Source organism: Meles meles, chromosome 10 (genome assembly GCF_922984935.1).
Source record: "Meles meles chromosome 10, mMelMel3.1 paternal haplotype, whole genome shotgun sequence".
Lineage (NCBI taxonomy): Eukaryota > Metazoa > Chordata > Mammalia > Carnivora > Mustelidae > Meles > Meles meles.
Window position 1 is genome coordinate 42,772,665 of NC_060075.1, and position 10,758 is coordinate 42,783,422.

A 10,758-nucleotide genomic window follows, 5' to 3' on the forward strand; every position below is an offset into this window, starting at 1 on the left:
TCAAAATGACAAGCATCACTTGGGTGTTCTTACTATTTGGATTTTCTGATTATAAAGTTGATTTCATTAGCTTATTTAATTATAAACTATCAATCACTTAGGTAATTGAAGCTTGTCTTAAATGGACAGATTGCTTAGATAAAATGTTCTTATAGAAGTAGGCCAAAGTTTCCCCGTAAAGATTCTGAGATGGAAAGTATTCGTAAGGACATTGATCCCAGCTTCCACTGAATTGTTGGAAAAGACAAATTGATACCTACTTTGGGTATAATTATCCTGCCTAACAAAATGTCAATGAAGCCCCTTTTCACTCCTTGTTGGCAAAATCTACTTTAAATCTGGAAATATCTCTTAAGTAGAATTTCTTATAGGATGATTTTTGAGATTCTTCCTACTTGGAAATGTTGCTCTCAGTCCTCTTGGTTGGTGGGAACAGGTATCATAAGAGACTATGTCTATCATCTTTACCAGGCTATCCACCTCACCCCTCCACAATCGTGTCTGATATGTAGCAGACCTCAGGGAACACTGTTGGATATTGAATGGAGGCATGATCCCCATTCACTGCACGTAAGAGAAGCTGGGAATCATCTGTCCCAGCACATGGCTCTCCTCCCTTGCCTGCTCTGAAAAGTCTGATAAGAGCTTTCTCGTCATCCTGAACACATCTGTTCACATCTGTTACTAAGTGCATGAACATACTTCCCATTTTGCTTTTATCGCAAAATGTAGTACATTAGACATAGTTTTTATGACATAAATTTTGTTGCCTTAATTTTTTTGGAGGGGGGGAAGCTTATTTTTCAAAATACTAAAGATTCCTTCTAGGAAATCTATAGAAATAAACCTCATTTGGTTTAGTTTAGTTGCTATAATGAAGAGCCCTCAAACTTTTTGTGTGAATGTCCTGTCATCAAGTTAAAAACGATCTTACGGTTAAATCAAAGTGTGGTCGATATGGAGACATTGAACCTGTGTTCACTTTTGTGACTACTTTAATGAATATTCAGCCCTGCAGAGGAAACAACTACTTCAAATCCCTGCCTCCCCAACACACACATTTTGTCACAACATAAATCATGGTCAAAATCATGTCTCTCCATCCACCCCTAGCAAATAAAGATAAAAGGTCCACCTGTGAAAACTGCTCTCATTGTTAAACCTGCATTTTAAGTAAAGAGAGGGTAGAGTGCAATTTCTAATAGGGGCTGTATTGTATCCTCCAGTCCTCCGCAAGCTCTTAGGCCTTCTCCTTGTGCAATAACATAAGTCTCCTGTAGGTGGCTCTACCTCCCTATTGTCTCCTACATGGAACTGGCCACAATTCTTTTAAGCTCTGGACAGAATGCAATTGGAACTTGAGCAAGGTGCTTTGAAATGTAAATCCAAACCTCATGGGCCTGTATGTTAGTGGATGCTGCTTGTACAGAAAAGAAAGCCATTAGACACTTAAATGAGAGGGCATTGGAAAAGTCCCCTGGTGGGCAGCCCTGGCTAGTCTCAGCAGAGCTGCAGTCTTCACTGCAGGCTGGTGATGGCAGTGGACCAGACCCGGTCCTGAGTGTCAGATCAGTATTTCCCAACACGTATTTTTCAAGACATGAATTCAGCAAGAGTCTCAGTGAAAAAATAAGGTAAATGTAGTTAACTTTGGGTAAGGCTGTTTACTGTTTTCTTCAGAGTCTCTGTAAAGCATCTTCATATTTTAAAAGGCCCGAAATGTCCTGCAGGAAAAAAAAAAAATCAGTTTAACATTGCTTAGCTTGAGATTGTATGAACTCAGGACCTACTGATACTCGGCAGAGCTGTGTTCTGTTGGAATGTGCTTTTGGAAGTGGCATCTACAATGTTTCAAAGGGTGGGGCAAGAAGTTGGGGCCTCTTCACTTTTCTGGGATGGGAGAAGGGCACAGCCAAGGCTCTCTTCTTCGGCAACTGTGCCAGGCAGCCAGGTGCTATGGCAGGGTGTGTGTGAGTGTGTGTGTGTGTGTGTGTGTGTGTGTTGCCCAACACATATTGTGGAAGCTGCCCAGTTCTCCCAAGAATCGGGAAGAGAAAGTCCCATTTCTGGTTGCTTTATCTAGATTCCTTTCAGGCAGAACTACTGTATCCTAAATGGCATCTCTTGAGTGGGTAGAACCTCCATGTCACAGATGTGAAGACCGATGATCTGAGGGGCAGGGACACTTGCTTGAGTTTGCATCGTAGCCAGTGGCAGAGCCAAGATTTAAACCTGCCGGTCTTGAATGTCTTTCCTTTGTATTTTGTTTTGTTTTTAATACACTATAGCAGGGAACTGCTGAGAGCATTTTCATAAGGAGTTCATTTGGACTGATTTACCTTCCATAATCCATTAAGATATAGAGGGAAGAAAAGTGAATCAGGAGACCCAGGGGAAAATTCCAGTATTACCGCTTTCTGCCTGTTTGGCCTTTGGGCAAGTTATTTAACCTCTTTGGGCTCTGATTACCTCTCTCCTAAAATAAGAATAACTGATGGAGAACTAAATTTGAACTAAGGGTATGGACCAAGGACGTAACAGATGCTCTAGAATGTCTGTGTAGTTCCTGGAGCTAGTTCTTGCCTCCTCACCAGTCACAAGCAAGAGACGGCTGCTCCCATTCTGCCTGGGGCTCTGAAGCATTGGGCCTGAAGGTCCAGTCTTGAGGCAACACAACTCAGGTCATCTCTTCTAAACTTCCCTAGGGTGCTGGAGCCTTGGATGTTAGCCAGGTCAGAGAATAGACCTGAAGCCTGGTCTGAGTTATCAGGAGTCAGAGCTAAATTTAGGATGCAACTGTGAAAATGAGTATTCAGCAGGCTCCGTGAAGTAGGGAGGTGAGGAATTATCTGGCAAACTTGATTAATGTAGACAGGGCATGCTGATAACTTACCCAGTTCTCAACCAAAGAGCCCCTCTCCGGGAGATTTCTTCCCGAAACCATCTTGGTCCTCACCCCTAGGATCTTTTTCATGCGTTTTGCCTTTAGTTGCATGGGGTTTTCTTTTGTGGGAATTATTAAATATTTGCTTTGAGCTCTTCTCTTAGACTAAAGATGGCAAACTGGTGACTTTGGAATGCTCATTCAGCTCTCAGAATGTTCTGTTTGACCTGCACAGTTTAAAAATAAATTGAGTTTTCATTAGAAGATTTGGAGATTTCATACAAAAATTTGTATCTTAAAAAAATAGGAAGATAGAGCCACACAGGTCTCAGGTTCTTGCAGGGCCACACAGATAGCTCCTGCCCCTTCTCAGTGTCCCCAGTTTCTTCTTGTCCCACTGTGGCTACCCCCAAAGTCCTGGCATCAGCTTGAACTTATTAGAAATGCAAATTCTCAGTCCCTACCCCAGACTTATGAACATAGAATCTAGATGCCAAGTGGAGGGGGTGTTTAGAAATACATGTTTTCACATGGCTTCCAACTGATTCTGATCCAGATCCAAGTTTGAGAACCACTTGTATGGAGAGATCCCTGCATGAGACCCAGCATTCTTTGGTCTTTGCTTCTACTTCGGCATTAGACCCTCGTTAAATTCTTGGTCTCATTCATTCATCCAATCAGCCAGACAGACTTATAGAGCATTTAGACTTATAGACTAATGCACAGACTTATAGAGCGTTTAGAGGTAGCAAGCACTTTGCTAGTTGCTAATGATAAAGAGCTGGCCCAGACAAACAGTGTCTTGCTCTGACAGAGCACGTAGTCCAGTGAGGGACAGAGACAGAGACCTCAGTTTTAGCTCCTGCTCCTATTACTGGTGCTGATTTTCAAGATGAGTTCTCCCGGGTCCCAGGGCTCTGACAAAGGGTGTGGAGCTACAAAAAGAGGCTGAGGGATGGGGCTTGGTCTCCATCTTTGGATTAACCAGAGCATCTCTATTTTTATCTGTTTTTTTAAATTTTAGGGTGTTTTTTTTTTTTTAAGATTTCCTTTATTTATTTGACAGAGATCACAAGTAGGCAGAGAGGCAGGCAGAGAGAGAGGGGGAAGTAGGCTCCCCACTGAGCAGAGAGCCCGACTCGGGACTTGATCCCAGAACCCTAGGATCATGACCTGAGCTGAAGGCAGAGGCTTAACCCACTGAGCCACCCAGGTGCCCTAATTTTAGGGTTTCAAATAAGACTGATTTGGGAAGGAAGAGAAACGTTCTGCTGTTAGAACAGTTTGAATGCTACTGAACTAGGCAATCTTTTAGGTACCTTCAGGTCTACATAGCTAAGAAACACAATGGCGCATTACCAACCATTTTTTTCTCTTAGGTGGTGAAAGGTGGAGAGAAACATCATAAAAAACCCATTCTATATCACACACATTAGGATGGCTTTTATTAAAAAAAAAAGCAGCAGAATACTCGAAGCGTTGGCGAGGAGGTGCAGAAATTGGAACACTTGTACATTGCTGGTAGGAATGTAAAATGGTGCAGCCACTATGGAAAATAATGTGATGGTCCCTTAAGAAATTAAGCGCAGCATGACCAACCATATGATCCAGTAATTTCACTTCTGGGTATATACTCAAAATAATTAAAAGCAGAGACTCAAATAGGAATTTGTAGACCAATGTTCACAGCAGTGTTATTCACAGCAAACAAAGGGTTGAAGCTTCCCACATGACCACTGATGGGCGAATGGGAAAACAAAATGTGGTATATTCACACCATGAAATATTGCCCAGCTTTAAAAAGGTAAAACACTCTGACAGATGCTACAACGTGGATGCACCTTGGGGACATTATGAAATGCATAATATGACATATATATGAAATAAGCCAGCCACAAAAGGAGAAATATGGTATGATTTTGCTTACATGAGGTGTCTAGAGCAGTATCTTGGTCATAGGACCAAGAGTAGAGTAGCAGTGACCAGGGGGGAGGGAGGAATGGGAGTTAGTGTTGAATGGGCACAGAATTTGAGTTTGGATTGAGGAAAAAGTTTAGAGATGTGTGGTTGTGGTGATAGTTGCACAATGTGTGAATTTATTCAAGGCCACTGATCTGTGCACTTAAAAATGGTTAAGATGGTAAAATTTATGGGTATTTTTTCCACAATAAAAGGAAGCCCATCCTACAATTTTCCTACACAAGCCGGCCTTCTCTTGCCTCCCCCAGCCCCCTTCACTTTCCCCCTTTCCCTTTGTCTCCATTCAAGATTTTTACTGTTGTTGCTGCTGCTGTTACTGTTTTGAATAATTTACAGCTGAGAAAGTCAGTGCAAATGAAATCATCTCACTCACTGGGCGGATATGACAAGATGCTCCAAGCAGTGGCTGACAACTGTAGTTGTTGGTAGAAACAATTACAAAGTTGGTGGAAGGATCTGTGTCACTGTGTCACTGTGGAAAGATCTGTGTCACCGTGTCACTGCCTAAGCCAGTGAACTGAACTTGAGGGGAGGAGGAGTGTGATCTGGAGACAACATACTGAGGAACATAACTGTAAACACTCCCAGAAGATCCAGACAATTGTCATCTGGTGCCTCAGGCATTTTCCCATATGAGGCAGAGAGAGCTGCTTCATGGATTGGTAGTCTCGGCCCTGTGGTGCTTTGAACCCTTTGCCTGGTGGTCCTCACACCTGAGTGTGCATCGAGCCTTCCTGAAGATTTTTGTTAAAACACGGATTGCTGGGCTCTACCCCCAGCATCTCCGATTCTGATTCTCTAAGTTTCTGATTCCGATTCTCCAAGAATTTGTAATTCCAGGTGATGCTGATGTCAGTTTGGGAAGACACCTTAGGAAGGACTGCTTTTGGCAACTTTGTTTACAGCTGAGAGGGGATGAAACATACATGCCCAGGAAAAGTCGGTAGGGAGGGAGCTGAGCTGGATAAGTGCCTTGCAATGGTAGGGGAGGAAGTTAAGGTTAGAATTGTCTCTGTCTGGGATTCCGACGTCTTTTCTCTCACCATTGCTAGGGTTTGGAGGCAAGTTATGTAATTTCCTTATTTTTAAAATATAGAACTTTTTTGAAGATTTGAGACTGTGTGTGTAACTCCTAGCACTGTGCTCACTCTAAGGTGGCTACCATTTAGTCATGTAATCCTGGGGGGAACTTTGGGGCTCCCCACGGGCATACCATACCGAGGGACTGTGGGCAGACACACCCAGAAGCAGAAAAGAGGCATCAGAAAGGGCCATGGTTTTGCCTGGGCCTGGCTTTGTTCCAAACTCAGTGGGTTTTGAAGCCCTAGAAAAGCTGGCAATTAGACTCTTAAGGAGGTTCATCTAACCACAAACAGATCCCGCTTGTTCTAAATCATCCTTAACACTTCAGTTGGCTCGGGTGCACCATGAGTCATTCACAAGGGTGCTGAAATCCAGAGACTTCCCTAAAGGCCCCAGAGGTATAGCTTCTCAGACCCCAGGTACTCTCAACTGATTGAACATGATAGGAGCTCTGTTACAGTATGTCACCGGGTCCCCTATCATTCCCCTGGCCACCGGTCAGTGTCACTGTCATGAAGAATTAGCACATCTCCTTGGGTGGTATGGACACATCAAGGAGCGAGTCCAAAGTCCCTTCCCTGGTTTGGTTTCCAAAGGAAAGCTGAACACCAACCTCAGGCCTGTGTTGACATCGAATCTGGTGAAATACATTTTCATTAGGGCTACACAACAGGCTCCTGGGTGAGATCGGGGAGCCACCTGGCTGACAGCGACTTATTCTGTTTTCACGGTGGTCAGATCGATGCTGGTGAGTGACCTGGCAGTGCGCACGTTGCTAGCAAGTTCTGAAGGAGAAGAAATGCTCACAGGTATCCCTGGAATCCCTGACATTGTAGCAAGACTCACTTCAGCATTTTCTCTAAGGAAAGAAAATGTGGATGGTAACAAGAGGAATAATACAACAGTGGGGCCACTACATAATGATAAAAGGAACAATTCTGCTGGGAAGATAAAACAATGCTCAACTGTATGATTATAATAACATAGTATCAGATCATACAGAAGAAAAATTCGCAATTACAGAAAGCAAGTATTAAATCCACTATAAAAGATTTTTTAGGGATGCCTGGGTGGCTCAGTTGGTTAAGCGACTGCCTTCGGCTCAGGTCATGATCCTGGCGTCCTGGGATCGAGTCCCACATCGGGCTCTTTGCTTGGCAGGGAGCCTGCTTCTCCCTCTGCCTCTGCCTGCCTCTCTGTCTGCCTGTGCTTGCTCTCTCTATCTCTCTCTCTCTGACAAATAAATAAATAAAATCTTTAAAAAAAAAAGATTTTTTAGACCATTGTCATGGAAACAAATACAACAGGTAGAAAAAAATCCAAGTGAACAAACTGGATGTATATTAACCATGCTCAACAGTTAGAGAATATATATTGTTTTCAAGGATACGTAAAACACACATAGCGTGTACCAGGTGCAAGGTAAGTCTCAAGAAATTTATAGTCTAGTAGAGAGACAAGCGACCGATAGTCACGAGGCTTTGTGATCTGTTTTTGGGAACAAGAAACTGAACTAAATGAGATTGATTCCCTTGCTATGTACTTTGTTCTAGAAAGGTCTCCCTGGCCTCATACTGGCCAGCTCTGCCTCCTCTGGGTCACCTAGAGCCAAGGCTGGGTAGCTGTCCCAGGGTGGAGTGTTGAACAGAGACTTCCTCTGGGGAAGGTCCCTGCAGGACTACAAATGCTGGGTGTATGGAACCACCAAACTGCAGGAGCAAGGAAGTCCCTGGCCCAATAAAGAAGAATGAAATGCTCTTCTCCCCTTAGGGAGCAGGGGACAAGGAGAGAATACTTAGGCACAGCTGCCGATTTTTCCCTCCATGACTTAAAGTGTCTTCTTCGTTTTCTTAAATTGAGCCTGGAAATTTTTCTTTCCTCATCTGACCTTGTGCAACAAGGTTGCTGAGCACAAGTATGGCAGGCATGGGGTGAAATGTTCCCTAAACTTCCAAATCAGTTTTGTGTGGCACTTCTAGTAGCATCTTGCAGAGTTGCTCTCCTGCAAAATACAGTCTGGGAAATGGCAGGCTGGAGAAAAGTGTTTCCCAGACTGCGTTCTTTCTGCTTTCTGCAAGCACACATTGCAACAATGGCCCCATCGCAAATAATGAAACCAGAAGTTTCCCCAGCAGAAGCCTCCTGAGCTTCCTCTGCACCCCTTCCTTCAGGGTGGGATTCCCAGCATGCAGGCTTCTTCCACACACCGGAAGGAGGCATCTGGGGCTGATGCCGCACCCAGCAGTGGGTGTTTATTTTCCTTTCCCCAGTAAAGTTGACCTTGGCTTCATCACTTCACACTCTAAATGGTTGGATACTGTTGTGTTATTCTTTCTTTTAAAAAGATTTTATTTATTTAATTGACAGAGAGACAGTGAAGGGGAGAAACGCAAGCAGGGTAAGCGGGAGGGGGAGGCAGGCTCCCTTTGTGGTTTATAATTTCATTCTTACAGCAATCTTGATTGGTAGATGTAATTCACTAAATGGCCCTCAGAATTATATATTGAAATCCTAAGCCTAAGGTGATGGTATTAGGAGGTGGGAACTTTGAGAAATCATTAGGCCATGAGGATGGGGCCCTTTGAATGGGATTAGTGACCTTATAAAAGAGGCCCAGAGCTCTCTTGCCCACTTTCTGCCATATGAAGATACAACGAGAAGTTGACAGCCTGCAACCAGGAAGAGGGTCTCACCAGAATCTGACCTGATCTCAGTCTTACAGCCTCCAGAACTGTGAAAAACAAATTTTTGTAAGCCACCCAGTGTATGGTGTTCTATGATAACAGACTGAATTAAGACAGTAAATCTCATTACTCCCATTTAACAGATGAGGAAACTGAAACCCAGGAAGTTCATGCCTAGCTCAAGCTCACACGGATACTAAATGGCAGGGCTGGTGTCTGAGCCAAAGCTTCCTAAAACTAAGTTCAGTGCTCTTTACTTAATAAATTCTTGTTGGGTTATTTGGAGGTGGGCCTTACTTACTGTGGCTCCAGTGATGACCTCCATGTTCCTACGAATGCTGCTGATGATTAATAACAGTATTTATAGAAGGTGGAATTTGAGCTCTGTTCTAGAGGAGAAATTAAACAAAATACTTTATTTCATTGATCGACATTTTAGTATTTCTGAAATTAGGATGCATTTTATAATCAATAGCACATCATAGTGTAATGATGTGTCTTATAATCAATAGTGTCTTAGATGCAGTGAAATTCAGTAGAAAATGTGTGGTCCTTTCCATTTGTATAAAATTGAGTGTGGGTGAGTATGTGTGTATGTGTGTGTGTGTGTCCACTGCCTTCTTGTATTTACTCCTAACAAACATAACTATTTAATGCTAAACTCTGGGTTCACAAGGGAAAAAAATGCTGTGAAATATTCTGTGCCTTTAAGGTTCTCTTTGGATATAGAAAAGGTACTTTAAAAGAGGAGAAAGGGTAGTGATTGACATTCTCCATTTCCCAAAGGGATAACAGATCCAGTCTTCTCAAATCCATTGTGTACGCCTCAGGAATTTCAAAATATACAAGGAAAAATGTGAAGTCAGTTTCACCTTTCCAAACAGTGGCCTGAATCTCACCATGCTTAGTCAATACTTCAGAAAAATAACAAGTTTATTCAGGTAGGATTTAAAATAGCAGCTCTGAGGATCTGTTATACATTTGTCACTTTGTTATTTCTCTTTTGAGGCAAGTATATAATTCTGCACCGTTTGTTTGGAAAAGCAGAAAGGAGAAAGGGCCCATCTGAAGCTTGGCCACCCTCACAACAAGCCCCCCCAAGGTAAGAAGCTCATGGTTTTCTGAGTGGCAGTCTTGGTTTTGACAAACATGTTGTGAGTTACAGCATGTCCAAATCTAGTATTCTGACTGAGGTTAAAAAAGATGGTAAGTGGGGTTTATTCTGAAATGGGGATTTGGGTTGAAATGTGTAACTCAGAACCTGTCACTCCTCTTTGCAAACACAATAATTCCCTTACCTGCTGATTTGCATGCAAGCACTACCATTTGGAACTGTGCACAGCAAGACCCTGACCTTCTATTTCATTTATTACACCTCCCCTTCACATTTTCAAGCAAGTTGCACAAACTGGGTTCTCCCAGCTATGCCCTATCCTTTCCTGCCTCTATTGTTTGAAAGAAAATTTCAGTTCTCCTGTTAATAAAACTCTCTCACTTTTTCCATGTTCTTATCCCAAGTACTGCCTCTTTCAGGAAGCCTTCCCGGATTTCTCCAGTGGCTCTAATCCATCCCAAGTACCTTCCTCTCTCAGGAAGCCTTTCCAGATTTCTCCAGTGGCTCTAATCTGTCAATCCTTTGGTTCACTTTAACATTTTTTTGGCCTAATTGTTATATTTGGTCATTTTCTTATTAAGTTTCTTATTAAACTTCCCGTAACAGTGCAGGACTTCTTAAGTTGTGGTCAGTGCCACTCCTGTTAGAACCCTCAGGATCCCATTCGAAATCTGTTGGTCCAGGATCTGTAGGGACTCAGGAATATGCATGTTTAATAAGCTTTCTGTTGTTCCATGCCATTTCCCAATTTTGAGGATCATTGTGTACTGGAAGAGGCTCCCCTGCCTTTTTGTGTTAGGGAAAATTTCATGTGTGTTTGCAAGCAGAAGGGGTAAAATAATGTATCTTCATGAACCTGCCACTTTGGTTTAACAGTGATCAAAATGGGGGTAATATACTTTACCTACACCCTCCCCTGCTTTCCCCAACACCCCTTGGATTGTTTTAAGAAAATCTGTTATAACATTTCATATATGAATATTTCCTAATGAAGTCTAAAAGATAAGGACTAT

General features: G+C 42.8%; 1 long non-coding RNA gene across 1 annotated transcript in view; it reads left to right on the top strand.

Annotated features, from left to right (window-relative positions):
• Positions 1-9,716, top strand: part of LOC123951457 — an 86,851-nt gene extending 77,135 nt beyond the window's left edge. The window contains exon 3 of the long non-coding RNA XR_006820470.1: positions 9,640-9,716. This is a non-coding gene — a long non-coding RNA (uncharacterized LOC123951457). The remainder of the gene's footprint in view (positions 1-9,639) is intronic.
• The last annotated feature ends 1,042 nt before the right edge of the window (positions 9,717-10,758 follow it).